At 39.5% G+C, this 23,559-nt stretch overlaps 1 pseudogene; it reads left to right on the top strand.

Moving 5' to 3' along the window:
* Positions 1-12,442: 12,442 nt before the first annotated feature.
* Positions 12,443-12,845, top strand: LOC100685756 (annotated as a pseudogene).
* Positions 12,846-23,559: the final 10,714 nt, after the last annotated feature.

A 23,559-nucleotide genomic window follows, 5' to 3' on the forward strand; every position in this document is an offset into this window, starting at 1 on the left:
TTCAGTCTCATTGTTAGTGTATAGAAATGCCACTGACTTCTGGGCATTGATTTTGTATCCTGCCACACTCCCGAATTGCTGTATGAGTTCTAGCAATCTTGGGGTGGAGTCTTTTGAGTTTTCTATGTGCAGTATCATGTCATCGGCGAAGAGGGAGAGTTTGACTTCTTCTTTGCCAATTCAAATCCTTTAATGTCTTTTTGTTGTCTGATTACTGAGGCTAAGACTTCCAGTACTATGTTGAATAGCAGTGGTGAGAGTGGACATCCCTGTCTTGTTCCTGATCTTGGGGGAAAGGCTCCCAGTGTTTCCCCATTGAGAATTATATTTGCTGTGGGCTTTTCGTAGATGGCTTTTAAGATGCTAAGGAATGTTCCCTCTATCCCTACACTCTGAAGAGTTTTGATCAGGAATGGATGCTGTATTTTGTCAAATGCTTTCTCTGCATCTAATGAGAGGATCATATGGTTCTTGTTTTTTCTCTTGTTGATATGATCTGTCCCATTGATTGTTTTGTGAGTGTTGAACCAGCCTTGCATCCCAGGGATAAATCCCACTTGGTCATGGTGAATAATCTTACTGTACTGTTGGATCCTATTGGCTAGTATCTTGTTGAAAATTTTTGCATCTGTGTTCATCAGGGATACTGGTCTATAATTCTTTTTTTTTTAAGATTTTATTTATTTATTCGAGAATGAGAGAGAGAGAGAGAGAGAGAGAGAGAGAGAGAGATTGAGAGAGGCAAAGACATAGGCAGAGGGAGAAGCAGGCTCCATGCAGGAGCCTGATGCGGGACTGATCCAGGGACTCTAGGAGCACACCCTGGTCCAAAGGCAGGCGCTAAACTGGTGAGCCACCCAGGGATCCCCCGGTCCTATAATTCTCCTTTTTGGTGGGGTTGTCTGACTTTGGAATTTAGGTGATGCTGGCCTCATAAAACAAGTTTGGACATATTCTGTCCCTTTTTATCCTTCAGAACAGTGTTAGTAGAATAGGTATTATTTCTTCTTTAAACATTTGATAGAATTCCCTTGGGAAGCCATCTGGCCCTGGACTTTTGTGTCTTGGGTGGTTTTTGATGACTGCTTCAATTTCCTCCCTGGTTATTGGCGTGTTCAGGTTTTCTATTTCTTCCTGTTCACAGTTTGGGTAATTTGTGGTTTTCCAGAAATGCATCTATTTCTTCTAGATTGCCTAATTTATTGGTGTATAGCTGCTCATAACATGTTTTTAAAATCATTTGTATTTCGTTGGTATTGGTTGTGATCTCTCCTCTTTCATTCATGATTTTATTAATTTGAGTCTTTTCTCTCTTCTTTATAATAAGGCTGGCTAATGGTTTATTTTTCTTATTAATTCTTTCAAAGAACCAACTCCTGGTTTTGTTGATCTGTTCCACACATCTTCTGGTCTCTATTTCATTGAGTTCTGCTTGAATCTTTATTATCTCTCTTCTTCTGGATAGGTTTTATTTTCTAGGTGTAGATTTTATTTGCTGTTCTTTCTCTAGTTCCTTTAGGTATGAGGTTAGCTTGTGTATTTGAGTCTTTTCCATTTTTTTGAGGGATGCTGGTATTGTGATATATTTCCTATTGCGATGTATTTCCCTCTTAGGACTGCTTTTGTTGTATCCCAAAGATTTTGAACAGTTGTATCTTCATTTTCATTAGTTTCCATGAATCTTTTTAATGCTTCTCTAATTTCTTGGTTGACCTGTTCATCTTTTAGTAGGATGCTCTTTAATCTCCACGTGTTTAAGTTTCTTCCAAATTTCTTCTTGTGATTGAGTTCTAGTTTCAAAGCATTATGGTCTGAAAATATGCAGGGGACAATCCCAATCTTTTGATATTGGTTGAGACCTGATTTGTGACCCACTATGTGGTCTATTCTTCAGAAAGTTCCATGTGCACTTGAGAAGAATGTGTGTTCAGTTGCATTCAGATGGGAAGTTCTGTATATATCTGTGAAATCCATCTGGTCCAGTGTATCATTTAAAGCCCTTGTTTCTGTGGTAATGTTGTGCTTAGAAAATCTGTCATTTGCAGAAAGTGCTGTGTGGAATTCTCCTACTATTACTGTATTATTATCTAAATATCTCTTCATTTTGGTTATTAATTGATTGATGTACTTGGCAACTCCCACATTAGGGGCATAAAAATTCATGATTGTTAGGTCTTCTTGTTGGATAGACCCTTTATGTATGATATAGTGTCCCTCTTCATCTCTTACTACAGTCTTTGAGATAAACTTTAATTTATCTGATATGAGGATTGCTACCCTAGCTTTCTTTTGAGGACCATTTGAATGGTAAATGGTTCTCCAACCTTTCATTTTCAGGTTGGAGGTGTCCTTAGGTCTAAAATGAGTCTCTTGGGCAGCCTGGGAGGCTCAGCGGTTTAGTGCCACCTTCATCCCAGAGCATGATCCTGGAGACCTGGGATCAAGTCTCACATCGGACTCCCTGCTCGGAGCCTGCTTCTCCCACTGCCTGTGTCTCTACCTCTCTCTCTCTCTCTCTCTCTCCGTTTCTCCTGAATAAATAAATAAAATCATTTTTTTTTAAAAGAAACATTTAAAAAAATAAACAAAAAATAAAATGAGTCTCTTTACGATAGCAATGGATTGGTCTTGCTTTTTTATCCAGTCTGAAACCCTGTGTCTTTTGATGTGATCATTTGGCCCATTCACATTCAGAGTAACTATTGAAAGAAATGAATTTAGTGTCATCTTTCTTCAGATCTTTATTCAAAACTCATCTTGTCAATAAGACCTACTGTGGTTATCCAGTCTATCATTTCAACATTGCTATTGACGGAATGTTTGTGTCTCCCCAAATTCATATGTTGAAACTTAATTCACAATGTGATGGAATTTGGAGGTAGGACCTCAGGGAAGAGGCTAGGTCATAAGGCTGGAACCCTCATGACCTGAATTGGTGCCCTTATAAAAGAGACTCCAAAGAGCTCCCTTATCCCTTCTACCATGTGAAGACTCAGTGCAAAGCCAGCTGTCTAAGAACTAGGAAGGGGTTCTCACCAGTTACCAGATCTGCTAGCACCTTCATCTTGGGCATTCCAGCCTTCAGACCTGTGAGAAATAAATTTCTGTTATTTATATGCTCCCTAGTCTATGGTATTCTGTGATAGCAGTACAAATGGACTAAGACACTTTCATTCCTGATGTTTTGTATTCTTCTCTGATTTTTTTTCCCTCCTTTACACTTAGGACAATCCTGTAGAGTAAACATTTCCTTATTTATCTGGTTTATAACCATCTTCCCTACTAAAATATCAGCCTGAGGGGCAGAATTTTTGGCTGTCTGCCTCACTGCTGTATCCTTAGCCTCAAATATTCATAATAATGAACATCAATTTATATAGCACTTAATATTGACCAGTTTACCAATCACTTTAAGCACCACTTTGGATTCTCCAATTCTAATTTGCCTGTTGTTCCTGTTGCTATAGCAGTCCTACATACATGTGGGCTCTGGCTTTATACTTGTGGAACCTAACAGTGCCTCACCTCACGTCTGATCTCATGTACCTTTTGCTTCCCAGCCCAGGGGTCCTCTCCTGGTCCAAATTGTGAGTCACCCAAATACCTTGCTTGGTGCTCATGCATGTACCACCCATGAGGCATTCTTTAAGTAATGGGAGATGAAAGCCATAAAGTTAACTACCCCTTTTTTCCCCCAGGGCAGACTGTCCAAATGTAGGTTATATTGCTCCTCAAAGGATGATCCCATGAGATGGAATAGTTAGTCCCATTTAGCAATGGACAACTCAATAGTGCAGCCTTGTATTCTGTTTCCCTGTGACTGAATTCTCTAATAAAGTTATGACACAGACATCTTTCTTCAACCTCATATGTCTGGAGGAACCCAAGGTAAAAGACTTGGTATCAGGAGTGACCCTAGAAAACATGCTCAGAGTGAGATATTTAGCTGGATTGTTTATCAGGCTGACATCAGTAAGGACCCCTTGTTGGGTGGTGACAACACCTGGCAATAATTAAAGCTTTCCTCTAGAATTAATTAGGATGAAGTAAGGATGGAAGGTGATGGGTTGAGATATGCAGTGGCTTTAGAATTTGATTACATGGGCTAATGCTAATTATATGAATTGTGGAATGAGCCGACTTTTGTTAACAAAAGTCTTGGAAAAAGGAAATGATGGGCTCAGAGCAGCTACTGTCAACTCAAAGCTTGACATGAGATCCAGGGGACTTCTACAAAAGCATTTAAGAAGACTCTCATTTTCTGTGGTGACAGAGACAGCTGTGGTGAAAATGAAGCCAAGGATATCATTGTAAGTGTGGGACATCTGTAGAGAAGACAAATGGGCAGCCTTGGCAGATTTCCTCTGTCAAAGTTGGAGTCTTTATAAGAAAAGAATGGGACCTTGAAATCTTGAATAGGGACATTTAATTGGACAAGCCTGAGAATAATAAATCCCCAGTTTCCTTTGTAACTTCAAAACTGCCTCTTGCTTAGGTGCAAAGCAATAGACTTGATACCTTATAGGCACCCATAAAATAATGCTTAATCTTCTCAAGATCTTCACCTGCCACACCACTCATTGCCCTCAGGGCCATAACCAGGGCCAGGTCTCCACACAGCCTGCATAGAGTAGGTCAGTACTTATTCAAAAAGAAAATAACTTATATATCAAAAGAATCACAAGATTTGGCTATTAATACCTGTAAGCACTGGGGGATTACAAGTGAGAAAGGGTCCTGAGGGTGTTGGACCATGAAGATGGGGGAGGACACCATATAAGGCTAGAGCATGAAAATTTATTAACATGAAGTCATTAACCCATAACTCAAGTTTCAATTTTTCAATTTCAATTGAAAAATTGAAACTTTTCAATTTTTTTTTTAAAGGCGTGAGCTAATCCTATTTGGTCCTGATCCCTGGAATGTGTACCTGTTGTGTTATAAGAAAATGGAGGGAAAAAAAGAAAAGAAAATGGACTATTAGCAGATGTGATTAAGTTAAATATGTTGACATAGGAATATTATCCTAGATTATTTGGATAGCCCCTAAATCCAATCATAAGAGAAAGTAGAAGGAGATTACATTCAGAAAAGGAGGCAATATGATTAGAATGGAATGATGTAGCTCGATCAAAGAATTTGCAATCACCTCATCCCCTTCAAAACTCAAATAGATCATAGCAAATAACAGTGGATCACTTTGTGTGGTAGCCCCAATTGCAGCTGAGCTGCCATTTCAAATGTAATGATTTACAGCAGTAGATCAACACAGCTTATTGATCTTCTGAATGCATAATTGTTTATTCTATCAGTAGGGAAGACAAAAACAAGTTGGCTTTTTCTTGGCAATGTCAGTAGTATATGTTCACTCTTTCCCCAGCACTATGTTAATTCTCCTGCTTGCTGTTATGACTTTGTCTTCAGGGACCCTAATTCTTCATAGTCTACATAATATCATGCTGGTACATTATACTAATGAGATAAAATTGGACTAGTTAAGAAGAAAGTGGCTAATGCCATGGATATATTAGTAAAGTGCTACAAAATAGAAGATAAATCTTATGAAGATTCAGGGACCTGACACATAGTATGTTTAGTAGTCCAGGGGCCTTAGACATGCTAGGACAATTCCTCTAAGATAAAAGATTAGCTATTGTACCTCAGATCTCCTACCACTAAGAAAGAGAATTGTACTTACTTGATGTAAATCTTTGAATTTAGAGGCAATAAATCCCATTTTCGGAATATAGTTAACTCATGTTAAATTTCCTCATATTAAAGTTGCTTCCTGCAAAAATATAACCTAATAATATTTAATGGTGGACAATGTAGGATATTAATCTCTTAAATTTCTCTGATCAGAACATAAATCAATAGGTTATTTGAAAGCTATTTGCCATTATTTTACAAAGTTGAAATTCACATATCCTTTGACTTAGCATTTTCTCTTCTAGTAAGTTGTCATGATACCTGAAAATATGTAGAAAATGTTCTTAGTATTCATAAGTCAAATCAAAGAGATTATACAAATTAACTGTGGCATATTTATACAATATAATAATATATAAGTCATGTGTTTGCATCGGAAAAAAAATAATATATAAGTCAAATGACTGAATTACAGCATTGCAGGACAATGGATTAATTGAAGGAACATAACATTGAATGAAAAGGTACATTTCCCCTGAGATGATACACAGTGTGTTAAAGTTAAAAAGTACACTTTTAAAAATACATAGAGGCATGATATGATTATGAAAATGGGAATGGAGATGATGGTAATGATGCTGATGGTGGTGATAATGATGATGATAGAAATGTGGTATGATTTTTTTAAGATTTGTTTATTTGAAAGAGAGAGCATGTGCACGAGTGTGGGGGGAGGGGCTGAAAGGGAGGGAGGGAATCTCAAGCAGAAGTCAACTGAGCTCAAACGCATGCTGGGCTCTACCTCAGGATCCTGAGATCATGACCTGAGCTGAGACCAAGAGTGGGATGCTTAACTGACTAAGCCACCCAGGCATCCCAAAATGTGGTATGATTATTAAAATCACTTGGGGTTATCATGACTTGAGGAAGATAGAAGGATAAATGAAGAACTACACGGGCAATAGAGGTTCCCCAATTTGGGTAGTAAATTTATGATATTTATTACATTATTAAATACAAATACATCTACAAATAAAAGAGATCCTTGCATGGGTCAATGAGAGTATGGTATGAACCAAAAAGTGTGATTGCTCCAGTTCTACATAAAACAAAGTGACTTCTTTGGATTAAGTTATTGTGTCTATGGAAACTCCCATTAAAAACTAAGTATCCAACCTGAGGACTCCTTAAGCTAATTCCCTTCCCCTGAATAGGAAAATGTATGTTAAGTTATATACTCTCCCACAGAGTAGAGTAGAGATTGAGACACTGAGTAACTGCAATTCGATGAGAAAGAAGGCTAGAGTGTGTCTGAACTTGGGAAGAGCTGCAGGGGAGAGACGTTTCTGTGGAGGGAAGAGAGGAGGGGGTAGTGAGTGTGAAAGAAATTTTAGAAAAAGCATGCAAGGTGATTTTTCCTTTATTTCAAATAGTAGCCATATCTAGCTTTGTTCCAATGCATTTAGTTTTCAGCTGTTATTTATTTACATAATATAGGAGTTCACAATCTAAACAAAGTGTAGTGATAAGATTCCAGGGTTTGATCTGAATTACACTGAGCATGTATTAGCACTCTAAATTTGACCTGCCACACTTAGGAAAGAAGATAGATAAATGTAATATATTTCACAGAGAAAATACTGCCCAGTTTGTTGACAAGAATCATTCTTTGCCCTGCCTCTGAAAGATAAGGGGGAACACAGTTTTGCTTTTGTCTCCTAAACTTTAATTTAAATAATTAGCCCTAAAAATTAAAAAAAAACTCAATTGGAAAAAAATTTTCTTGTCATTTCATGTCTCCTTAAAATTAATATTCTATTCTTGATGCCACAAACTTTCTTGTAGCCCTTTTATCCTATTTTTTTTTTCACGTATTATTCAAAGTTGGGAATAGATCATTCTCCAATAAGTAGATTTTGGAGAGAAAATCTCCACAAAACATAAAGGTTTTGTTTTCCCCATACTAAATACAAGGTTTGGAGAACTATACATCATTTTAAAAGAACAAAAAAAGCAACATTCAAAATAAACAAACAGTAAAGTCACTCCACCAAAACACACTGTTTTGAAATCTTAGACCAAATTCACTTTAAAGAAGTAAAAATGTCAACGTAGGTTAAGAAATAGTGTGTTTATGTCTGGGTCATGTTTATAACAGTCAGCAGTTATGATTTTCTGAAGCCTTTAAGAAATTGGTTCTTTTTGCAGCAGGACTGTGTCACATATAATGTTCCTCTTCAACCTGCAGAAATATGAACAAAAGGATGAAATCTCTTTATTTGTTGCACTTTATTGTCTTGTCACAGTTAAAGCAATATTTATTTTCTTCCTCCCTGCGTCTTTTGGGACCTATAGTAAATCAAAAAAGTAAACTCTCAGGTTCATTGTGTGAGGGGCTTACTTCTAGGCTTCTACAGTTGCCACAGTAACTAATTAGAAATTTGCATCTCTAAGAGAATTATTTAATGCTGATGTGTAAGCCCTTTTATTCTTGGGAGCTTGGCCTTTTGCTAGGAAGCTCCTGGTAGATGTTGGACCTTGAGGTCATACTGTACAAGCTCTGAACGTAGGTGGCCCTAGTTTTCCCCTTTTATCTGGATGATTCATACCCAGTGAAGAAAATGTCTTGCCAGGTCTTTGTTGAACGGTGGGCATCTGAAAAGCAACACTTGATTCATTTAGGCACATTTGCTTTCACCTGTAACTTCTTCTCTATTGCTCATTAGCTAACTCTTGTGTAATTGAGTCATGCATGTTAGACTAGTAGAGCTGATTATGCCAACCAACCCACTGAAAGGAATCCCTCCTTCGATTTGTCCTGAAGTCTAAGAAGACAATGTTGCTGAAATGCAAAACATTTTGCAGACTTGGGCAATGTGTATAGTAATATGAAAATGAATAGTTCTCCCAGAAAAGCAGCTTCTTTTCAAAGGTTTCAACATGGTGTTCCCACAGTATAGGAAGAAAAGGGAAGCCCCCTTGTGGTGCAAAGACAGAGGCCAAAGAGAAGGGAATGGGGGCTCCTGAAAAACTTGTCCTGAATCCCAGAAGTTGCTGACTGCATTTAGAGCTGCCGTTCTATGCTGCTCGCACATTTGAGAGTTAGGAATGGGGACATAAGGAGGAGAGATGGATTTGGTTCATCTCGATTCCTGACCCAACTAATCCTATCAAAGTAGGGGAGCCCATGAATTTATTGCAGCCAAAGGACAGAACAAAAATATGTCCCAAGACAATGACCAAGGCTGTGATAAGAGCAGATTCATCACACTCATGTTCAATGCAGCATTTGCTATAAGAAAAAGGTGGAAGCAATCCAAGTGTCCATTGATGGACGAATGGACAAACCAACTAAATAAACACATACACTAAAATCTTATTCAGCCTTGAAAAGGGAGGACATTCTGACACATCCTACAATGTGGATGGATCATGAGGACATCATGCTATGGAAAATAGGCCAGTCATGAATGGACAAATACTGCATGAGTCTACTTATATGACATATCTAGATGCTACAGTCTGAATGTTTGTATACCCTCACCCCAAGTTCATATTTTGAAACCTAATTCTCAGTGAGATGGTATTTAGAGGTGAAATCTTTGGGAAGTAAGTAGGTTATGAGGTGTGGAGCTCATGACTGGCATTACTAGTCATATAAAAAAAAGACACCAGAGAGATCACTCACTCTTTCACTGCATAGAGACACAGTGAGAAACTGGCCGTCTACCAGACACTGAATCTGCCAGCACTTTAATCTTGGAATTCCCAGCCTCCAAAACCATAAGAAATAGTTTTCTGCTGCTTATAAGACACTCAGTCTATGGTATTTGTTTTAGCAATTTGAACTAAGGAAGGTGCTCACTCTTAGAGAGAAAGATCTGATTCTTTCATGTAAAAGAAGGCAGAGGAGGACCGCAAAGGTACTGGTTTCCCTGTTGTTGGACAGAAGGGGCACCACGTTGACGGAAGTGACAACCTGGAATCTCCATGATCACTGCCCTAGCCACAGCACCTGTGCGTCTAAGGAAATGAACATTTTAAATATAATCTTGCACGTATTCTGGAGGCAGATAGAATTAATCTAGTTAATAATGGTTTCTTAAAAAGTTTTGATCAAATCAAATGGTTTATCTTTTCATTAAACTGAACAAAAAAATACTACTGTTTGAGTAATTTTCTTTTTTTTTTTTTTTTTTTAGCTTTTACTTATTTATTCATGAGAGACACACAGAGAGAGAGAGAGGCAGAGACACAGGCAGAGGGAGAAGCAGGCTCCGTGCAGGGAGCCGAATGTGGGACTCCATCCCGGGTCTCCAGGATCACGCACTGGGCTGAAGGCGACGCTAAACCACTGAGCCACTGGGGCTCTCCTGCATTTTCTTTCTATCTGGCTTCTACTTCTGAGGCTCATAAAAGCCATTTCTCTGTTAAGAGGTTTGAATAATCTGTCGATTTTAAATGTAAAATCATCTTACCTCAATTTTGCTGCATATACAAGGCATTGCTTGATGACTTTAGAGATTAAGTCTTTAGTTCCAGTGGGTTTTTCTTGAAGTTAGGAATAACAGGCATCTTCCTAAATGAGTGATTTTGAATTACTTTTTTCAGCCATAGGTCCTAGCACACTGGCATTATGCTTTAACAACAAATAAATTCGACTTTATCCAACCAGAATCATATTTATTTTTAACTGAATTTTTGCCATGAATTTGTATTTCAAATTAATTTATATAGAACACCAGTAACATTGCCACTATATATTGCCACTATATAGAACACCAGTAACATTGATTTTTGTGCTCATTTCTAGAACACTCAAAAGTTTGAACAATAAGTAACTTACTAGGCTTATTAGAACATTTTCTGAAAACATGAAATGTTTCCATGAAAAATACAAAGAGATATATTGCATGTCTATACAACATATTTTATTTAAAAAAAATAGTGAAATAATTTTAAAGGCTGTTTTAAGATGTGGCCCTCCATGCTATGCTCTATGGAACTGTTCTTATTTCACAGCAGACCATAAGGTTGCAATTAGGGTACCAATCATGGGCTAATAAAAGGAAAGCTATTCTCTCAGGAATAGATCAGTTTCTCCAGGCTCAGAGTTGGTTCATTAATACCCACATGCTGAGAATCCCTCAGTTAGGAGAAGGAAGCAAATACATGTAACTAATGTTTAAAAGTATAGATAAAAGCTAGAATGTTGGGGCACCTGGGTGGCTCAGTCAGTTAACCATCAGCTTTCAGCTCAGGTCATGATCTCAGAGACCTGGGATCAAGCCTTGTGTTGTGCCAGGGCTACCTGCTCATGAAGAGTCTGTGTATCTCTTTCCCTCTGCCCTGCCCCCAACTCATGTGCAGAGCTCTCTCTCTCTTTGCTCTCTATCTTTTTCAAGTAAATAAATAAATAATCTTTAAAAAACCCTAGAATATCAAAAACAAAAAAATATGAAATACATTGCTACAAATAAAACCAAGAAAAATGTGCTAAAATGTTTTCTTAGGATGTTATTCATTCATTCACTCACTCATTCATTCGGTTAGTCCCATCTACACCCATTGGAACACTCACCATGACACTCCTGGTGCTTCCCTTCAGGTATCTTTCCCTCTCATGAACATATAGATCATGTTTCCTCTTAAGGCACTTTTTCCTTTTAGAGTATTTGCCATGTTGCTTCATATGTCTGTCCTTATTTCGTTCCTTATTGTATCATCATAGACTTGACATAATTCCATAATTCCTTCCATAATTCCTTATTCCATGTAGAAAATGCTTGATATCTATTTATTGGATTATGTTTGGGTGTTGGTCTGAAAGGTTTTATCAAGTGTTTGCTCTGTTTGTTGCTAGACTGAAACCTAACACATCTGTAATCATTTTTATTGACACTTACTTAAAGATTTTCTTTCCAGAAAACAAAGTCATTCAAAAACTGTTCTGAATTTATTATTCAGGAAGATTGGCCAAACCATTCAAAGCAATAAATGTTTAGAGAGTAAATTTGAGAAAAGAGAGGAAAAGTCCAGTTTGGGGTATGTTTACTAACATAGCATAGCACAGCAAGACAAAGCATAGCAAAACTAAACTAAGCCTAGATTTGTAAAAACTAAAGAATGTACTACCTTTTATATTGCTACAGTAAATTTCTGGCAAAAAAAAAAAAAAAAGATCTGTTCGTCAGTGATTGCGGGAAAACACGCATTCTTACACATTACTGGTGGGAAAATAAATGGTACAATCTTTAAGCCAGGGAATTTGATTTTACCCATCAAGATTACAAGTGCACATACCTTTCAACCCAGTGCTTTTGTTTTAAGAATTTATCCTACAGATATACTCACTTAGGTGCAGATTGGCATATGCACGAAATTCCTCATTGTTTTGCTGTTTCTCGTAGCAGAAGTTAAAAAATAATCCAAAAGTCTATCAGTAGGATATTGATTATAAATTATTTTATACACACACACACACACACACACACACACAGGAATACTATGCAGCCGCTAAATTAATTTATTGACATTATTAAATATTGACATGCGTGATTTCCAAGGTTTGTTTTTAAGTAAACAAGTAAAATCACTGAATACAGAATAATATACATTGAATGTTATCATTTGTGTAAAAAGAAGGACAGAAAAGATATATATGAATCTTTTCGAACATGCATACAGTATTTCTGAAAGAAAACACAGGAAATTGGAACCCCGGAAACGGACGTGAGCGGCGGGGCCGGCTGACAGTAATAGGGCCGAGCGGCTGTTCACAGAGCAAGTGAGGATGAATGCCAGAGGACTTGGATCTCAGATGAAGGACAGTATTCCAGTTACTGAACTTTCAGCAAGTGGACCTTTAGAACAGCATGATCTTCTTTGAAAAGGTCTCCCTTGTGTGAAAAATGAACTTTTGCCCAGTCATCCTCCTGAATTATCAGAAAAAAATTTCCAGCTCAACCAAGATAAAATGAATTTTTCTACACTAAGAAACATCCAGGGTCTGTTCGCTCCACTAAATTACAAATGGAATTCAAGGCAGTGCATTTCTTCCAAGCTCAAACCTTTCATTGGATATTTTAAGGGGTAATGATGAGAGTATTGGATTTGAAGATATTCTTAATGACCCGTCGCAAAGTGAACTAATGGGAGAACCACACTTGGTGGAATATAAACTCGGTTTACTGTAATCTGTTGTGCTGTTCATGAAAATAGAGGGGCTGCATGTTGTTTATAGTCGTCTTTTTACTATAATTTGATGTATACAACATTAAAAGTACTGACACATGAGAAAAAAAAACACAGGAAATTGGGTGCATTGATTACCTCTGGAGAGAACTGGGTGATTGATAAATAGGGAAAGGGGAACACATTTACTCTCTTAATGTAAAAATAGTACTTTATTGAGGTGAAAGTCACATAATATAGAACTAACCATTTTAAAGTGTGCAATTCAATGGCATTTGTGTGTTCACAATGTGATGTAACTCCTACTTCTATCCAGCTCCAAGACCTGTCCATCTCTCCGAAGTAAAGCCCCTTATCCATCAACCAACTTCTCCCCACAACCCCTCCCTCAGCTCCTGCCAACCACATCTTCCTTCTGTCTCTATGGATTTATCTATTCTGGATATTTTATATTGATGAATCATATACTCTGTGCCCTTTGCATCTGGCTCCTTTTACTTAGCAGAATGTTTTCGAGGTTACTTTTTTCTTTTTCTTTTTTTTTGCATTTTTGCAATGTGAAATTTGTTGAGGTATTATATACTCAAAAACTACAAAATTAAAAATAAAACTGTTTTCTTCCTGCAACCTTGGGAACTAAAGTAAAGAAGATCTTCAGCCTAAATCAGAAATGGATATTCTGACCAAGATTTATGAAGAAAGAGGAAAAATACTCTTTCCTGCAATATCCCATCATGTTTCCTAATCTGAGCCCTCTCTGATTATCACATACCATAACACTGGGGGGCCTTATTTGGAGAATTCAGTATTGCCTTGAGTGATCTTTGTCATTAACTTGCAGATATTTGTCTAGAGCAATAAACTCCTATTACTTTATTGTGAACCTCAGTAGCTTGTGGAAGTCTGCCCATAAGCCAAAGGACCCTATTTCCCTTGGTACCAGTGGTAGTTCTTGATTCCATCACCTTATACAGACTATAGTACATCAGGAAAATACCATTGCTACATGGATCCCTCCTAGCAAACCACTGGGGGCTCAGATAAGGAGATTGTTGTCATAGATAAGGAACTGTGGAAGTCCTGGGGAACAATGCTGAAAAAAAATCATAACAGCTTTCGCTCCATGCCATCATTTAAATAGGGATTCCAGAATAAGTCCTCAATTCCAATTGTAGACCTTTTTAATACCTAGAAGACTGGAGTGGAAACACATTTTAGAAGTCTTCCAGGCTGACCTTTAATTACTAGTATAGGAGTTTGCTGTAATAGTGACATTTGGGGATCCCTGGGTGGCTCAGCAGTTTAGCGCCTGCCTTTGGCCCAGGGTGGGATCCTGGAGACTTGGGATCGAGTCCCACATCGGGTTCCCTGCATGGAGCCTGCTTCTCTCTCTGCCTGTGTCTCTGCCTCTCTCTCTCTCTCTCTCTCTCTGTGTGTGTGTCTCATGAATAAATAAATAAAATCTTTAAAAAAAATAGTGACATTTGATCATTGAGTAGATGCTTGTATGCTTTCTGTGAGAGGGAGCTCATAACTCAAAAGTTACTGCACTAGATTGATATCATTCCAGCCTGGAGTAACTAACTCATGCTGGAGACTTTTCTCTCTTAGTACTGGAAGTTCCATGTCCTGGAGAACCCCTGAGCCCAGGGATAAATGGAGTGGCTGGTCACTCTATTCCAGCCAAACACAATGCTGCCCTGGTAGGTATTGTGGTAGAAATAAGCTCCGAAGGATGGATTTGTTTTCCAAAGTCAGGGAGGGAGCACAAAAGAAGGACATTAAACTCTGTATTAACCCATACCACATGATCTCTGATCAATGTACAATTTCTAATGTATTATTGTGATTTTCCATTATAATTTTGGATCTCCAGTTTAGAACCATAGTTGTTAGGCACAGAGAGCCCTGCCATTTGTTAGCAGGGTTGTAACAAGATCAAAGATATCTTTTAGGAATATTTATCTTGGGGTAATGAAGATGATGATTTTTTTAAAAAGGTTTTTATCCATCCATTCGTGAGAGACACAGAGGGAGAGGCAGAGACAAGGCAGAGGGAGGCAGGCTCTCTGAGGGGAATGTGCTGTGGGACTTGATCCCAGGACCCTGGGATCATGCCCTGAGCCAAAAGCAGATGCTCAACCACTGAACCACCCAGGTACCCCAATGAGGATGATTATTATGAGAATGCCTGAGGTCAAGAAAACCATCCAGTGGGTAGGGCTGAGGGGATAAAGATAAAAGATTTGGGGAAAAAAGAGTAGGAACTGGTTGCCTTTGGGCTGAGTGTAGGAAAGAGGGAGGAACTGCTGACTGATACCCCTCCCTGAGATCACGATTTCACCAGCTTGTGGGGGCTCAGATAGGGATATTTTAACAAGCCCCCAAGTGACTTTTGTGCAGCAAGGATTGGAACCCAATGATTTAAATGTTCCAGGGTGGTTTATTGGGTGTTCATAGGATGTTTTTCTTCTTGAAAGACTCAATTACACATTTTGTTGTAGACACTTTAATCCTGAAGGAATGCCTACAGTTTCAGAGAAAGTGAGGGGAATTCGAGCTGGTTCTGGAAGAGTAAATGATGGAAAGTGCTGACTCTCTGTAACATCTGGTATCTGAGACTCTGCCACCCTCCTCCAAAACAATCTAGTATTTAACACAAAAGGAGCAAATCAGTTTTACACATGTGATCTCATTGAATGTCTCCTTTTAACCATCTTAAAAGGTACAATTTTACTTCCATTTACAAGTGATGACACTGAGTCTTGAAGAGGGTACAATAAGGATAAGAGCCTGGGTCTGGTTCCCACTACTTCGCCTCTAGCTACTAGTGCCTCTCCTTCCAGTAGCCCAGGGCACCTCACAACAGAAGGGAAGGTCCACTTCTCAAACATCTGAACAAGTCAACAGGACTGAGCTCCTCCTTCACTAGAAGACAAATTTGTTAAATTGCTCATATTCAAGCTTCTACAAAGAAGCTTCAGGCCACACAGCAAAAACATTAGTGAATTTCCATTGAGGTGGGGAAAGAAGACTTTTTCTAGATGATCGGCTTAGCACATGTAAAATCAGGAACAGCAGAGGGTATAATAACTATTTCAGATTCTAAAAGAATTTTATGACAGGAAATTTAAGCCTGGAACAGACTAATTTTGTGTTTGTGGGGGATTTCTCCCTTAAACAATGGCCCACATGTGTTAAATATCCACATTTCTAATTTTAGCAATGATAGCAAAGTTATTGTGTTAAAGCTGCATTGCTCTGCTGCAATGAAGTTCTGGATCTGAAGGAATTCCAAAGCACCAGACAAGCATAAGGTGAGCTGTTAAGATGAAAGTTGTAAACTCAATTAGAAAAATACAGTCCACTGCGGAGTTATTGTCATGACTTCAGAATCCAGAATCTTGGATTTCTCCTTGTCCTTAGTGAAAAACACAGAGCAAATTTCTGAAGGTGAATTTAATTTCCCAGATTATTGTATTCCACTTTATTGTGAATATGTCCTATTGAGCTACAACGTTCTTAAAAGCGAGAGTCCAGGTTCTAGATTTTGTTGCTGTGGGAAGGCCCTATGGCAGATCTCTGAACCTGCCCCATTTCCTCCACAGCTAGGTCAGATCATCATCGGTGTGCATTTCTTTTCCACAGCAAAGAATTCCAGTTTGGTTTTACCAACTTTAACTCTCTTCTTCTGTGATGATTTTTTTTTTTTAACTTCAGGAGCCCTAATTAACCCGTGGGAGCATTGCAATATTAATGCGAGGCAAATGTAAAAAAATAAACAACTGCAGCAATAAGACAAAAGCAAATTCCAGTGCCACCCACTTTGTGTGTATAGAAGAAATTATACTGCTCCTCCTTATAAATAAGGGGTTTGCAATGTGTCGTTCCTTTTCTGGAGGGGAGGGGGGTTGCTTATTGATGCTGCATCTGTTTTGTCAGAGCGTCAGCTAATGGAGAAAGTTAATTGTGTTGGTTGTAAGGCCACCTGTCACACACATGCCTCATTTCCATACTAATGGTCCAGCAGTGGCAGGCAGTGTGCTCTCTGCAGTCACAGCTACTGCCTCTTTGGAAACGTGGGCCAAATGTGCCTATGCAGCAACTGTAGGCCTGTCTGCGGATGCCGCTAGTATTGTGCCGGCTAGAACTCAGATTAACCCCCTACTGGCGGCTCCAAACTGGATTTGCAGTAAAACTGGGGATGCTGTAAATGCTGCTTGGGGCCAAGGACTGAGTCCATGGTGAACATGCTGGGAGAGGCAGCTTTTGGGCTTCAGTGTTTTAGAGAATAAACATCTGTAGAGCCAATTCACCCCACATTAGGAGAAAGAGAGAGAGAGAGAAAGAGAGAGAGCGAGAGAGAGAATGGGAACTGAAATGCTCCATATTCAACTTCTCCTTTAAGAACAGCCTTTATATCATTCCGTTGTTGTACTTGGTCTTTTTCTATAAGCATTTTCATCACCTTCTTTTGCCTTTTTTTTTTTTTTTTAATTTGCCCTTTTGAATCAGTTTGTATCCGTAGGAAAACTGGCAGGTTTCTACCCACATTTCCAAGGCAAAGGTCAGTTTTAGAGCTCTGAGGAATCAGTTTCCGATTCTGTCGTCTAAATTATGGAAAGCAGCCTTGACTCCTGACTATAAACGATTGCACTCTGGACAGTACTTCATCCAGCAGCACTTTTTACAAATCGTTTGAATCTCAGGCATAGTTGAGGAATCAATGCCCTCGAGAAGAGGTTGATGAATATTTTAGTGGGAAACTATTAGATGCAATTTGAGAGAGGTGACTATCCCCTCAATGAGGCAAGCCAGTAAAACTGAGAGCCATTTCTTCCCAGCTCCTGATCCCGAGGATGGAGGAAATACCAGTTTCAGTTTCTTTGGGATCCTTTTGTATATGGCTTTCTGTGACCTTACGCAGCTCTCATAAAGGGATTTGGGGCTGACCGCCAAATGCTCCAGTACTGACTGCTCTTAGAGAGATGGGGAACACATGGGCCAGGCTGCTTACAGTTTTTAATGGCCAATTTTAGTGAATTGATGATTATTTTAGACTGGATTATCTCTATTCTTGTATCAACATACATTTTAGAATTAGGTGTCACAGTCATTTGGAGGAGGCTCAAAGTCAGGCAGGTAATGGTTCTGGCCCTGTAGCAAGTGAAGTGTCCTGAGCTGTGACTTGTCTCTGGGATGTGTGCTCTCAGAGTCACTTAGCAGGATAAGGCTGTGCTGTCTTTTGGGAGTGCCCTGCATGGAACCGGGCAAACCAGGCCCTGAAGGCTGCAGAGGTTTATGAGTGCCCCTGCCCCAAAAGGTAAAGGGGGTACAGTTTCCTGGCTGACCTTCATTCAGTCTGGATTTGGCAACGTGCCACAGAGTTTCCCAGAACAATAAAGAAGAAGGGGGGTTTGGTCGCAGTAGGGACCCAACACAAATGGAAAATCTTAGTGGGGGAGCCCCTATAAACTCAGAGTCTGCAATCTCAGCCAGGCATTGATGCTGCCCAGAAGTCCTTCTGCATGTCCCAAGTTGATACCTTTTCCTGTTCCTCATCAGAGCTGTACAAGTTTTTATCATTTTCCTACCATTCCTCCACTCAAAAGACAACTCCATTTCGAATTTTACAGAGAAAACAGGGTACCAGAGTAAAACTCTCCCAACTTGTGGCTCCAAGTGACACCAACCAGCTTATCTACATCCACAGTGATTTGTATGTCAGTCTTTCAATCTTAGTAAAAAAAAAAAATCACTTTCTTCTTCTTCTTCTTTTTCTTTTTCTTCTTCTTCTTCTTCTTCTTCTTCTTCTTCTTCTTCTTCTTCTTCTTCTTCTTCTTCTCCCCAATCTCGCCTTTCTTTTCTTCCCCCCCACCTTTTCCTCTCTTCTTTCTCCTACTCCTGCCCCCCCCCCCCCACACACATCCATGCATATAAAAAGCACAAGTAGGTTTCCACCTCAAGACAGGTCAGCCCAAGGGTGGATATAAGCACACTTGAGAAAATATGGGTTTGATAAATCATGTTTCCTCAAAAATTGACAAAAAACATAAGTACATTAGCAATTAGAGTTGTCTGACATGTGCCACATCCAGCATCAGAGGAACACAGGAGATGATTGCATAATCAGACTGTGGGTCAGGGAAGAGTTCCTGAAGAAGGTGAGATTTGGGTTAAGTCCTGAACAACTTGAGGTAAATTATTTTTTTTAAAAAAAGGAGAGATGAACATTTCAAACAGATGAAATAGCATGTATGAAAAGATTTTACCTGTGCCAGGATCTGAGAGCACCGCGGTTTGGTGGCAGATACGAAAGCCTGTGAGGGAGGGGAAGCAGAATTAGAGTAGACATAAAGAGAGGTTACAAAGGCCAATCAGGAAGAGGCACATGCAATAAATCAATGGATTTGAATTTCCCCTTATGCTATGGAGTCATGGAAGAATTTTAAGTAGGGAAACAAAGTGGTAGCAATGTGGAGGGTGACGAGGGAGCAAGGCTATAGTTAGGGAATGAGTCATTGCAGTGTCCAGAAGTTTTGAAAAGTTTGGCTGCAGGAGAAGAGAAGAAAACCACTATACAGTAGTGCACTTGCCAGGCTTTGGCGACAGGACAGTGGGGAGAGAAGGAAGGAAGAGGCTAAGGCAACCCCTGTGTTCCTGACTTGAGTCGCTGGGTGGATGGTGCTAGCGTTTCCAGACTACAGGAGGCAGGGCAAATATTAAGGGAAAGGCATTTAGTTCCCTTTGGCCAGCACTGAGCCTGAATGACGTGTGTGTGAATCTGTTCAGAAAAATGACTATCATGTAAGCAGGGTGGCCTGGCCTGGGAATTCCCTGGAATGGGGGTGATCAAAGCCATTGCAAACAGGGTGTGCCTTGTGTGTGGCCTGAGGTGCACTGTGGGCCAAAGACAGCTCTGGTGAATGTTGTGCCCAAGATTATGTATGGGAGAAGCCACCAAGGAGCCGACACCGATGCAAGCGCACGAGCGTTTATTAGCAAGCTCGAGCTTGGGTCCAAGTATACTCCACACAGCAGAGCAGGGGCTTGGACCCCGAAGTGGGTTACAGCTGGGTTTTTTATGGGCTGGTCTAGGGGATTTTCAGAAGGGGTGGGGTAATTTTTTCCATTCCAATATGGGGGAGAGGGTGGGAGAGTTTCTTAAGATCTGATATGGGATTCTCTGCAGAGGGCATTCTGAACTTTATTGTCTTTCCGATATGGGATTCCCTGCCTAGGACATTCTGCAGTTTTTCCCGTAAAGTTCAGCCCTTATTCCCAGGGGTCTAAGATGGCTGTACTTGTGCTAATGCTAAACTTGAGGTGGAATGGCCTTAATTTTTCTTGGCCGCCACAGTGAATACTCATGGTGATGGAGTAAGGGGCGAATGAAGAGATCACCAGAGAGAATCAGACAGAACAGCAAGAGTGACCCCAGGAAGATCAGAAGAAAGAGTTTCCTAGAGGCAAAGGCACAGAGAATTTTAAGAGACAAGTAATAGCCAACAACGTCAAGTGTTCTCCAGAATTTAAGTGAAAAACCTGCAGGTGGCCCATGCATTTGTCAACATGTAGCCAATGGTGTCTCCTGCCAGCGTCATGTGGGCAGGGTGGTGTACAGAGGCTGAAAGCTGGGGGATGGGTGAGGCAGGACGGGAAACCACAAGCCTGACTCTACAGAGTCTAGCACAGCACCTGGCACCTGGTTGTTGCTCAGTAACATTTGTTGGATCAATTACCAAACGAATCTTTCTAGACCCACCATCCTCTGAGTCATCTGATGTTCCCAACTCTTATCCATTCTTACTGGTTCTTACTGGTCTGCTTTGCAGCACCTCCCCTATCTAGCCCTACAGCTTCTCTAGCTCTACAGCTACCTCCCTAAATTTTATTTTCTCTTGCTTCACTTCAAAGGGTTTTTAATCCCATAAACCCATAATTTCCTGTTTCCTCTTTTTCTATCCTTGGTATTACTGCCAAACTGATCACCACCACCTTCCTGCCAAAACCTCCTATTGTGCCAAAATTTTGTTCATTGAAAATCTTCTGTTACATTTTTTGACCAAATGATAGAGGGTATAATGATCGGAAATAATGGAGTTCATAATTACAACTGCTAGCTCGGTGTTCAACTATAGGCAGGAAACGCTTATGTGTGTTCATGGACTGTCCAGCTGACTGGTCCTCTGCATTGAGGGAGCACAGGCTAGCTACTCGGAAACCTTCGAAGGCTCCCCACTGCTCAGGGAACTGACTCTATCTTCCTGAGTTTGGCATTCAGTACCTTTAAAGAAGCTAGCCCAGTCTATCTTAGCCAAAGATATTTTTCATCTTTTTTTTTTTTCAGCTTGAAACTCTTGCTGCTGCTAAGTTAGACCATTCTCCTAGCCTGCCTAGTGCCTTCCAAGCAATCTACTGACACAAATTCAACCTCTGAGAACATTTTTCTGTTCCATTAAAAACTTCACTGGCCCTCTAATGCCACTTTTTTCTCAAGGCCTTCCGTGATTCCATTAAAGCCTCAGACATTGTATTTGTCCCTCTCTTGTACCCCATCTGTTTTTGCATGAAATTTCAATTTTCTGTCTTTGAGTATGTGATTGTTTCCTCTTTTAGAATGTAAAGTATTTTGAGTTTATATTCAACTTTACTGGATAGAGTTTTCAACACTAATTAAAAAAAAAAAAGCAGAGATAGAATGAAAGATGCAAACAGTAAATTTCAAGGCTTGTTTGTAATTTGTAGAATGAAAAGCTGGTGTTCTGCTACTTAGTGTGCAGGGTTGGGCTAATCATGAACATTCCCCGGGGCTCATGCTTCCCAGGAGTAAGAAGGGGTGATGACACTCATCCACTTATCCTGCCTACCTCTTGGCTTGTTGAGACCCAATGAAGCACCTTTCTCAGGAAGTGCTTTGCCAACTAGAAGATGCTGCATTGGCCAGAAGTGGGTATTCTCACCTGGCAACCTGTGGCAACCTTACAAAGGGGGTGTTGACACCCCCTTTTGACACCTGAGGCAGCTTAACACCCTTGAGAAAACCTAAACAAAACAAACAACAAACAACAACAACAACAAAACTTGGCAATCTCAGTTTTAAAGATAACTTATTTCAAGAAAACCTCTTATAACCCTTGCAGAAGTGATTGCCTGCAACCACCAAGGACATTGCTTTTCTTTTCAAGAATTTAAAAAAGAGGGCACCTGGAAGGTTGTCCCAATCTATCAACAAGGGCCTTTCCATAGATTATGGTGGTCTAAATTTTCTACATAAATGTTACAGTAAATTCCTTGTGTGAAGAAGTGAGATTGTTTTCTATGGAATGTTGTACAGATGTGTAAGAGCAATTGAGAAAATTAGTCACTGGAAGAAAGGAAAATGGGGGACCTGGGTCACTCAGTCAGTTAGGCATCTGCTTTTGGCTCAGGTGGCTCATGTCGTGATCTCTGGGTCCTAGGACTGAGGCCCTGCTGAGCAGGGAGCCTGCTTCTCCCTCTGCCTCTGCCCCTCCCCCTGCTTGTGCTCTCTCATGCTCTCTCTCACTCTTGCTGTCAAATAAATAAATAAAATCTTTAAAAAAAAAAAAAAGAAAAAAGAAAGGAAAATAAAGTGCAAACATTCTTTATGAAATAATTGCTATGCTGTTACCATTGTAAGAATTACATATTGCAATATTGCTTTAGGGATGTTTTTATTCAGAGACTAGAAGTTCTGTCACATACATGGTCAAAACACAGAATTGTTTCAAGTTCCTTATTTTTGTTTCTTAAATTTTTTTGTCATGTAGCATAACTGTTCTTATTTCATGCGAGGAAAGAAAAACTTTTTCCAGGTTATTAATGCTCTTTTCAAATGTAATCAACACTCCATTCCCTCCCCCACATATATAGTTAATAATTAACATCTTTATTTTTTAATTTTTTTAAATTTTATTTTTTAAAGATTTTATTTTTAAGTATCTCTACACCTTATGTGGGGCTCTAACTCACAACCTGAGACCAAGAGCTGCATGCTCTTTCTACTGAGCCAGCCAGGTGCCCCAGTATTTGACATCTTTAAATAAAATGTTGCTACTGGTCATGTAGTAAACGTAAGTATTTTAGTGCATTTGCTGAGCTAGCTATGATTATGAGCAACCATCACACTGAATGAATCCCCTCAAAAATATATTTTTAAACAAAGCACCAAAAATGAAGAAGTATACAAAATTATACATGCACAGTTACTTATTGCAGTATTGTTACAACAAAAGGCTAGAAATAGCCTAAATGGGGATGCCTGGGTGGCTTAGTCGGTTAAACATCTGACTCTTGGTTTCAGCTCAGGTCATGATCTTAGGGTCATGAGATTGAGCCCTGATTGGGGCTCCATACTCAGCACAGAGTCTACTTGAGATTTTCTCTCTCCCTCTGACCCTCCTCCTGCTAATGCTCTCTCTCTGTCAAATAAATAAATAAATCTTTAAAAAAAAAAGAAAGAAATACCTAAATGCCCATCAATAGGGGACCGGTAATATAGATTATGTTCATCTATTCATTAGAAGACTAAATCTGCGTTATTCTGCAAAGCCCTGAAACATATGATACATATATGCACATATGTTTTGCAAATTAATAGATTGATAGATTGTCTCTGGAAAATGAGAAAATCTAACAGTGTTTTCCTCTCAGGTAGGGAACTGGATGTATGAGGACAATTTGGTGGGGAGATTT

Source organism: Canis lupus, chromosome 1, assembly GCF_011100685.1.
Source record: "Canis lupus familiaris isolate Mischka breed German Shepherd chromosome 1, alternate assembly UU_Cfam_GSD_1.0, whole genome shotgun sequence".
NCBI classification, from domain to species: domain Eukaryota; kingdom Metazoa; phylum Chordata; class Mammalia; order Carnivora; family Canidae; genus Canis; species Canis lupus.